Raw genomic sequence first — 11,724 nt, 5'->3', positions numbered from 1 at the left:
ATTTAAAATTTTGGCCAGAAAACTTCATCTTCAAATATCGATCGATTAAAATGACGCTCATCTAAGCAAAAACTCTCAAACTTGCGAAGTCCCAGGATAGAGATTTATTTTGTTAAACATTTTGTTTTTGTTGTTATCAAGATAATCGATCGATATTTCAAGGACGAGTTTTCTAACCAAAATTTTTAATACTAGTTTAATGAGAGTATGACAGAGTACTGCCCCCTTTATGAACACTGTTAAGTTGGTAATTATAATTTTTAAAATGTTTTATTTATTTTTTTGTGGGGTTTCTTTTATTCTTTCATTTATTTATTTATTTATTTATCTATTATTTTTTTAAATTTATTTACTTGTTGAAAATTTTGTCACGCTTTCTAAGGGTTAACAAGCATGACGTTTGTAACATTCTATATATTAGACTGAAGCACGTTAGTGTGGCCATGCATTTATGAATATCATTTCATTCTGTATCTATTCACGCGCTGAATCTGGAGCTGTTTGGATATTGAGTACGACAGTACTTAATTATGATCGGTGTTCACATCTTTTAGCAAGGTAAGTGAATTGTTGACAATATATAATAATAATAATAATAATAATAATAATAATAATAATAATAATAATAATAATAATAATAATAATAATAATAATAATAATAATAATAATATCGTTCCTTTTTAAAATTTTATTGGTACAGAATCCAAGTGTGAATGGCTGTGGGATATTTGTATTCTGTTTGTGTGTTCACCTCATCAATAGAAACTTTATGACAATAAACTGAAAAAGTTGGGTGTGGAATTTCCCCCCCCCCCCCCCACACACACACACACACCTTGGTCTATACATATATTATGCAAATGCACAAAATGTAAAAATATACAACCAAGAACCAATAGCAACACTTATTAACTCCTTGTCGTTATAATTCACTTCTAGAAGCTCCATACTTACATTAATTTAATATCATAAAATTAAAATTGTACCAAGTTACATTGCTTTATCATATCATATCGTATCATATCATATCATATCTTATCAAAGCATATCATATCATATCATATCATATCATATCATATCATATATCATATCATATCATATCATAACACGATCATTAAGGGTCACATAGGTTAAAAATCCTTTAAATTCACTGATGTTATTTTTTGCAAATATAAATATATATAATAAAGTGAAAACAAAACAAACAACAAAACAACAACAAAAGATCAAATTGATGCATGGACATTATAAGTACTTGAGCTTATATATATATATATATATATATATATATATATATATATATATATATATATATATACTATATATATAATATATATATATATATATATATATATATATATATATATATATATATATATATATATATATATAAAGACCTAATATCAAATCTTTAAAACTATTTATCAGGATGAAAAAAGAAATGTGCCGTTACGATTCAAATACTTGAAATAGTTATAACCAATTGTCTCGTAAGCATAAAACAAAACAAACAAACAAACAAACAAAGGATAAATCTATAAAAATGCAAAGTCTTCATGACCTATTTATTCATGGAAACAAATCGTCGATACTTTGATCAAAAGTTTTCTGTGAAAAGTTTGACCCAACGGTGTCCGATGGTTCTTCAATGAGGTAGGTTTTCAGAGGTCGATCATTCTGGTCAGTTTGAGCTTGTATTTCGGAGTCTGGTCAAGAATCAAGAAAGAAACATTCCATCTAATAAAGTCAACTTGACAACTTCAAGTACCTAGGAGGTTGGACCCAAAGCAGTTCCTCTGATATTTCTGTCAGAAAAGCATTGGCTTGGAGTGCCTGTCACAAACTCAGGAAAATCTGGAGTTCAAACCTACAGAGGGAAATAAAGAAGAGACTGTTCCTGGCAACGGTAGAGTCAGTGCTTCTATATGGAGCAGTGACATGGACTCTTACTAAAGCCCTTGAGAAGCAACTGGACGGCGGCTACACCCGTATGCTGCGGATGGCCCTCAATGTAAGCTGGAAAGAGCACATAACAAACGAAGAGCTCTACAATGACCTCCCCCCAGTGACCTCGAAGATTCAAAATAGAAGACTGAGACTTGCGGGGCACTGCTGGAGACACAAGGAGGAGATTGCAAGCAGTCTTGTTCTATGGGAATCATCTGAGCGAACCAGAAGCAGAGGCAGGCAGAATAAAACCTACATTGACTGTCTGCTAGATGACACAAGAATGGACAACACCCGGGAGCTGCGTACGCTTATGGAGGACAGGACAGAATGGCGAAGACTTGTGGCTCATGTTGGGCGCCCCAGGGGGCGGCCTAAGTAAGTAAGTAATAAAGTCATTATGTTATCGAATCGCTTCATAAAATAACCATAATGATATACCAAAGACAAGCATTATGCAATAGATAGATCAGATAATCAGAAAATCAAATTTAATACAGATTTGATTAATAATATTCAGAATTGCTTCACGAACGAGATTTATCGTTTATTTAACTTCTTACCTCAAAATGAAATAAAAATATTTGTATAACAATGTTACAACAAATTGTCCTTGATTATTTTTTGAGATTATCAATTTTAGATTCGTACAAACCAACAAATTTCCAACTGCACACGAACCATTTGACTAACGTTTTTCCCCTTCTATTTTTTTTTCTGTCGTTTGATTGTATTCACCGCTTTGAACATTTTCATACTGTCACTCGTACTATTTATTTCTGTCACAATCTAATCTATTTTCTTTTTGTGAAGAGACAACGAAATGAAATCATGCATAAAATTAAATCTCAATCAATCGGTAATCACAAAAGTGAAACAGGACTGTCTTTATATATATATATATATATATATATATATATATATATATATATATATATATATATATATATATATATATCGATATCCCGTTGATCTAACCTTTGAAGTAGCGTTTTTCCGATGATCCAACCTCTGATGTCAACTTCAGAGATAAGCGCGCCCTCTTTTTCTTTTTTTTTTTATTCAAGACAATCAAACTTCTGATAATAGTTTAGAGCTTTGATCGACTGGTTTTTATTTCAAAGTAGACGGATAATCACTGCGATATCCTCTTTAAAGTGATCGAAGCACGTCATGTAAATGCTGTTCTAGTGGCTTTTCGTAGATTAAAAAGAATAATTGTGCCTATAATTACAACCTCAATATTTTGTTTCACATTTTACTGTCATCTGTATTTTTGGCCAAATTGGGACCTAAAATTTGCCAAAATTTGCCAACCCCCCCCCCCCCCCCAAAAAAAAAAAAATAATTGCCAAGAAATTTGCCAAAAAATTTGCCGCACTTTGGGTCCTTATTTGAAGATTTTTTGACGAAACGATCCATGACTGAAGTTGGAAGTGTAAGTGACTCGATTTATTTGACTTGAGAAATGAAATGACTGCGAATAGCTTTGATTCATTTGAGTGATGAACCATCCATTTACCGATCACACTTTAAATTTTGAGCGGGCTACTATATGAGCCCAGATACTACCCAACTCTAACATAAACTGCTCATGGATTGTATGAAGATAATATAAATCTATCACCAGAACTAGAGGGGAGGGTATATTATGATAATTATGGTAAGGGAGGGCAAATGAATTCACAATCGACCAGTGTTGTAGAATAACAGACAAACTTCAACTTTGGTAAGTATCGTTTATCTATCCATTCTACAACACAATTGGTCGAATTGTGAATTCATATGAGACTTCAAAGTCATATAGTAGCACGCGATGTAAAACGATGAAAACCCACAAAATATTATCGCTTCAAGACTAACTAAATGAATCGTAAAATATAATGAAATATCCGCTACATTATTAGTCCAAATGAACGAATCCATTATACTTAATGCATACCACCCTTTGTGGCAATAGAGTAAGGTCTGTTGTACGAAGAGAGTAATTGATATCCCGAGTTACACATGCATGCACCCTACAGAAACACCTAAACTGTAGCTTCCGTAAAATAACCTGACTCTACCAAATATTTCAGTCAAAAGTGAAGGCCATGGTCATACCACCAAAAGTGAACAAATCGTTGATTTTATACAACAGTTCAACCAACAGGGTAGTATTTATGTTCCCTGGCCACTCCTAACAACAAAACACCAGTCGACGCAATTGTCTTAAATGACGTCAAAATTACATGGGAGTCGGACTATAATAATCATTCCAGTAACACCACAAGCTAATAATATAAGTCAAACATTAGCACGTAGCAGCGATGATGGCACGTAGACAACAAGCAAGTCCTCGGGCTGGGATCAGAACCTCCATAACATAGAGGCGACAGTTTATAACTCATAAGGCCTCTGGATCCATCCCTAAGGCCATTAACTCGCTCAACCCTAAAACTGACTATATCCGTAGTTTAACAGGGTTACTTTTGCCCCATGCCTATTTATTGCGTATTTTATGCGACAAATTATAGGCGTAGTATCAAAGCTAATGTTTTTAGTTTTACATGTTAATGGTGGTTGAACAAAAATGTCTATGTATATGCTCATTTTTAATATATCCAATTTTGAAAAGTAGCAAAAAATTCTAGGATTGAGTGAGTTAAAACACCCGCTAATCCTGCCTTGATTAGGCATAAATACTAGAATATGCATCAATCAAGCCCGAATCAACAAAGCCCACCTAAATACAGTCGAACAAGTACAAAGAAAATCTTCGTGAATGTCACCAACTGGAACTCAAACCAGGAAGAATCATCCCCATACTAGGCTAAAGTAAGTGACTCACATTACAGAATAAGAGATTAACTCCTACCAGCGTTCACACCAGAAACCAACATCGGACACGCCCGAAACCCGAAGTTCTGACAAACCGACCAGTCCCATCAGTCATAACAGGCATGCCTGCCCAAGCCGAAAGACAATTGCCTAATCGGACCTGTTCACCAATTAAAATGTTTAAGATACTACATTAGTTTCTCCTTTCACCTTCATAAACATCCATCTGTCTTCACTCCTTGTCAATAAGATGTGACTCAGACAGCCTCATCCTCCTCATCCTCTTCACCATCACCAACGCTATTATCATCATCCTCATCATCATCTCATCATCATTCCTCACACGTCCCTAATCCTCATCGTCACCAGTTTCCCCCTGGTGCAGCTTTGTAACCAAATATACAAAGACCTCCATGGAACAATCTGACAAATTCTGCTCCGGCCCACTTAAATAATAAAATGAACTAAATATACCGATATCCGTGTCACGTCATGTGTATATTACACTATGCTGGAAACTAAGACTGCCGCAAATCGTGGGTCGATGAGTCTTTTGCATTTAAACGGGAATCAAGACCCATGTTGTATGTATGCATTAAAAAATTATACACAAAATAGTTGCTAAAAATCCCAAACAATTTCAATCGAAACAAGGGAAAATATACTGTAGGTCATTGTATATTAACAACACTGATAAAAACTTAAGTATAAAAGTTAGTGCATCAGCCTCACAACCATAAGTCGTTACCATAGTCTCCAATCAATAAAGATCTAGAATCTAATATCATCAGAAATTCTTTCCAGAGATGGCAAAACTGTTGAAAACCAGCTCCCCCTTTATCCAGCGCAAATGTCTGATCGAAGGACTCCCTACTAAGTATGAAAATGTTAAACCACCTAGGTTAATGGTCCAAGTAACATAGAATGTTGTCAAATCAACCAATACAGAGTGTTAAGTAATGCCACTCTGAGTGAATACACCACGGCTCTTATTAAAGAGCGCCTGTCTAACGCCATATGTAAGGAGATGTCTATAAAATATCTAGTTTAAAAAGATGTGAACAAAATATCCAACCAGGTCTATTAAGGATATGTATAATCCAAAATCAAGAGGTAAACCACCCCTACACAACAGATATCCCTGACACCCAGTATGCAAAGTTAGGTAATCCAGCAGAGATATATGACTAAGCGCATACTATCCCTGGCCCCGGCCAAAGCTGAGGAAGCCATTCACAAAAAACCCAAAAGTTATCAGGGTCATCAAGGCACTTTGACCCTAGCAGATAACTGCCCACCTTACAAAGTCTAAAAATCAGGCAAACAGTGATAGTTGACTGAGTGCATACTATCCCTGGTCCGGAACAGAGGCTGACTAACAGTCAAAGCCCCGTCCCATACTACTATCCCTGTTCCGGAACTGAGGCTGACTAACAGTCAAATCCCCGTCCCATACTATCCCTGGTCCGGAACCGAGGCTGACAAACAGTCAAAGCCCCGTCCCATACTATCCCTGGTCCGGAACCGAGGCTGACTAACAGTCAAAGCCCCGTCCCATACTATCCCTGGTCCGGAACCGAGGCTGACAAACAGTCAAAGCCCCGTCCCATACTATCCCTGGTCCGGAACCGAGGCTGACTAACAGTCAAAGCCCCGTCCCATACTATCCCTGGTCCGGAACAGAGGCCGACTAACAGTCAAAGCCCCGACCGAATAAAAATCAGACGTAAATAGATCGTTTGATACAAACAATCTGGCTGATGAGGCCTAGACAAAGCACCTGACATCTATGGTCAGAGTAGTCTAAAGTATAACGGCAGAAAACCGTGCCGGTGACAGGTGACTTAGTGCACACTACCCCCGGGCCAGGACAAAAGATTAAGCACCTAGAGTCCCGTAGGTCATTAGAGACGTAATGACAGTAAAAAAGGATGATCAATCCTGGACATATAAGCTATGTCCGGAACCTCACAAGAGGGTTCCCTGACATTGACAAACTTTACCTATGCCTGCTCCAAACGCAAATACCACGAGCGAAGCAGCATAGATCTACCTGAAAAATAAAAATAAAATATAACTATAGTATGACCCAAGCATTTGAGACACAAAACCGTCTCAAATGTCTAAAATATGAATGCCAAAAGAGCTAAAAAAAACGGCAGAAAACCGTACCATTGATAGATGACTTGCTTAGTCAATACTATCTCCGGTCCAGGGCCAAAGGCTTAGGCAGCCAGAGTCTGGAAATGATGTGGGTCATACATAAAGATCGCTTGATACAAACAATCTGGCTGATGAGGCCTAGACAGAGCCTCAGACATCTAATGTCTGGGTTGTCTAACGTATAACGGCAGAAAACCGTGCCGGTGACAGGTGACTTAGTGCACACTACCCCGGGCCAGGACAAAAGATTAAGCACCTAGAGTCCCGTAGGTCATTAGAGTCGTAATGACAGTGAAAAAGGATGATCAATCCTGGACATAATATAAGGTATGTTCGGAACCTCACAAGAGGGTTCCTTAGCATTGCTATTTGTACCAATGACTATTCCAAACGCCAAAAACACGAGTGGAAATCTCATAGGTATCCCTATCCAAACCCAACAATCCCTATGCAGTGAGTAAATATCCAACAATTATAATATGTGCTATCTCACATGATGAAAAATTGAAATAAATGTTCTCTCACCTGTATGCTCCAGGCCCAAAGATTAAGCTTATGTAGTTCGTTAGAATAGTAATGACAGTAAGAAAGGATGATCGATCCTGGACATAATATAAGCTATGTCCGGAACCCCACAAAGAGGTTTCATGTCATTGTCAAATTATTCCTATGTCTGCCCCTAAACACAAATAGGACGAGCGAAGCACCATAAATCTACATCAAAATAAATAAATAAAAATAACTATTGTATGACCCAAACATTTGAGACACAAAACCATCTCAAATGTCTAAAATATGAATGCCAAAAGAGCTAAAATACGGCAGAAAACCGTATCGTTGATAGATGACATGCTTTGTCAATACTATCTCCGGTCCAGGGCCAAAGGCTTAGGCAGCCAGAGTCTGGAAATGATGTGGGTCATACATAAAGATTGCTTGATACAAACAATCTGGCTGATGAGGCCTAGACAGAGCCTCGGACATCTAATGTCTGGGTTGTCTAACTTATAACGGCAGAAAACCGTGCCGGTGACAGGTGACTTAGTGCACACTACCCCCGGGCCAGGACAAAAGATTAAGCACCTAGAGTCCCGTAGGTCATTAGAGACGTAATGACAGTGAAAAAGGATAATCAATCCTGGACATATAAGCTATGTCCGGAACCTCACAAGAGGGTTCCCTGGCATTGACAAACTTTACCTATGCCTGCTCCAAACTCAAATAGTATGAGCGAAGCAGCATAGATCTACATCAGAGAGAAAAACTAACTAATGTATGACCCACGCATATGAGACAAAAATCGTCTCAAATGTCTAACATATGAATGTCAAAAGAGCTAAAAAACGGCAGAGAACCGTACCATTGATAGATGACTTGCTTAGTCAATACTATCTCCGGTCCAGGGCCAAAGGCTTAGGCAGCCAGAGTCTGGAAATGATGTGGGTCATACATAAAGATTGCTTGATACAAACAATCTGGCTGATGAGGCCTAGACAGAGCCTCAGACATCTAATGTCTGGGTTGTCTAACGTATAACGGCAGAAAACCGTGCCGGTGACAGGTGACTTAGTGCACACTACCCCCGGGGCAGGACAAAAGATTAAGCACCTAGAGTCCCGTAGGTCATTAGAGTCGTAATGACAGTGAAAAAGGATGATCAATCCTGGACATATAAGCTATGTCCGAAACCTCACAAGAGGGTTCCATAGTCTGGCGTGTTGCACCTATGACTTCTCCAAACGTGAATTCACGGGTGAAGACAGCCGAGGTCTAACCATCAAAAAAATATTCCTCGAGAGAAAACAACTTTACACTGAACCCAAGACTAAATTAATCAATCCTCGGTGCTAACATAGTAATCCTATTTCATTCCTGTCCACTCGTACTAAACTGAATCTATTATCATTAGAATATGCCCATATAAAAACAGATAGATATGTGTGTGTAATGGATAAAGCAGATACAGAATGTTTGTATACATATAATACACTAGTCAATTGTTAGTACCACTAACTGTTAGATTCTCTGTCATACTACCATAACAGTGTAAAGCTGAGAAAATTGATGATATACTAAGACCTTCTATCTTCTCACGTAATAAACCATGCTAGCAGCTACAAAAAATCATTCTCCCACACTAGCATAGTAGGTATCGAGAGCAAAAAGCCTATGCTCCTCTCCTAGTAACGAAATACCGTAGTAATAAATTAAGGCTCCTGATTGAAAAAAGGTGCAAAATCATCAGTATAATATATGCCATCGTAAAAGCATCTAATGAAATATTGAACAATTGACACGTGTCTATACATATAAAATACAAATTAGTTGGAAGTGCCAGCTATTAAGTAGTGTGCCTCAATAACATAATGGTATAAAGCTGGGACCATTAGTGACGTCTAGTTAGTCACTAAGACTAAGACCACATATCTCCCCAAAGTTATAGACTATGTATACGGCTCCAATATATCAATGTTGCCAAAATCGATATGTCATATTTTAGGCATAGAGAAGACAAAGGCTTACTCCTCTCCTAGTCCTAACACCAAAATAGTACTAAAATAAATTAATGCTCCTAATAGAAAAACAAAAACAAACAAAAAACAAAAATTATATATCGTCATTATAATATGCCATCATAACAGCATATAATGAGTATTGAAAAAATGTCAGTGTCTGTATATATAAACCAGTTCCAATAAATCATTGTTGTCATATTAGTCCTATATTAGGCATAGAGAAGACAAAATCTTGAAGTCTTCATTCCAATCCTTTGTAACAAAAAACTGTGCTAAGATATGCCCCCTGAGTGAATGGAGGTCCACCATCATGGCATAAAGAAGAAACATATATAGTCTTGTGAGGGTGTGAGATGGCTTCGTTGTTAGAAATCAACAGACGCATTGCCAAATAGACTAGAAATTCTCCAAAGTAATCCGACCCTAAGGAAATGCGATCATATTATAGACGGTCATATTTACATACAAATAAGATCTTATATATATATATATATATATATATATATATATATATATATATTATATATATATATATATATATATATATATATATAGCGCAAATCCACTAAATGTGTTCAGAGCGCTTTACAAAGGGTCACTGTCCAACAGCAACATTTAAAATGTAGAACGCTACTAGATGTCAATGATATTGGTCGATATTACCAAATTCCCAGACAGCACGTTAATGGTCAAATACACATTTTACACCTGAGTAGGTGAGAGAAAGCAACAAGTATATAATATAGTAAATCATTGGAGAATGTGAAAAAAGAGCCTTTCCCGAGCACTCAACTATACCCCTAAGCAAGGCTGGAATCCGACACCTTCCGATGCGACCGCGAGTGTCATATCACAAGGCCACATAGCATAGCCGCACATTATAAACATTTTGTCAATATTTTTTAATCCGCGGATAATTGGTTATGAGTAGATAATCGTTACAGGTCTAGCTCACATAGCCTCCATCATAGTTTCTCACATGTCGGTAAAGAGAATACTAACTGGATAACAAGGCCCATAACTCATCCATTCTATGTTCCTCAGCATAATCATAAAGAGCCGATAGTAACCGAATTACCCCGTTCCAAAACGAACTTAAGCCAAAACATGTGAGAACCTCATGCGACGATAGAGCTGCTAGCAAGGCCTTCGTATAGATGTCGCTGGCTGCTAGCCATAGATGTCAGAAGATATGCCCCATTAAAAATATAGATAACGATTAAAAAATCGCCATTCTTCCCCCGAAGCCAACGGTACATAATAACAACCAAAAACCATAATTATTATTGCCTAAGAATTATGGTTCCAAAAATAAATAGCATCAAAGGGTGTAATCTATTATACTGCAGTGCAATTGAAATAAATACACCGAAGTACTCTCAGGTTAGCCATATCGCCTCTTGTATAAACATTACATTATTCAACATCAACCAAGCAACTCCGCGCCATAATGATCCCGCGCAGTCACAACAATAGGCAAGGCCGCTTTAACTCTAAAATTCAACCCGCCAATAGCGACAACCACCAAATATCCATGGGCGGAGTAGTCAAGACTGTTCTCAATCAGTAAAACCTAATCGTTGTGAAGAAAATGACAGGATTTCCAGTTTCGCAGGATGTTTCCAGCTTTGATTCAAAAAATTAAAACATGTAGATATGGATCCCATATTATCCGCGGGTGAAAATTATTAACTTTGTACTTTGTGTGATAAAAATCGGGAAAAAGGTTCGACTTTGATGATGAAAAGTGACTTAGATAAGGATTATTGTAAACTTTTAAAAGTACCTATTCTTATTATGAATAACTTGTAACTCCCTAATTTGTTGGTCGATTTTGTCATTCGTAGTATCAATTTTATTATAATAGAGAGATAGGAACTTCAGAGTGGAAAAATGGTTGGTAAACAACAATGTTATATTCTTTGATCAACCGACACTGTCCATTCCTGTAGAATTGTGAGTCAAGCATATCAACGTGTTCGACTAATCACATGCTCTTTAACTGGCCGGCCGAAACAAAGACGCTACCTCCCGTCCCGGGATTACGTTATTGTTATGCAAAATATGTAACACCTTCCGCACCACCAGAGGGTAGTTGCAATACCCAACGAGCGATGGAAGCGATGACATCAAAGAGCTACTCCACCACAGCGTTTGGATGGCTTTGCGAGATCTAAAAGCTATACCGCGAAATGTCATGTTATTCCGACTCTTAGTAATATCGAAACGTCTCATCGTCTCATCTACTCAAAGTAAAGGGAGGGGGTGTCAATCGGAT

Source organism: Berghia stephanieae, chromosome 6, assembly GCF_034508935.2.
Source record: "Berghia stephanieae isolate SIO BIC M18660-M18661 chromosome 6, UCSD_Bste_1.3, whole genome shotgun sequence".
Taxonomy (NCBI): domain Eukaryota; kingdom Metazoa; phylum Mollusca; class Gastropoda; order Nudibranchia; family Aeolidiidae; genus Berghia; species Berghia stephanieae.
The sequence above is the reverse complement of the archived record's forward strand: the minus strand, read 5'-3'. Positions refer to the sequence as shown.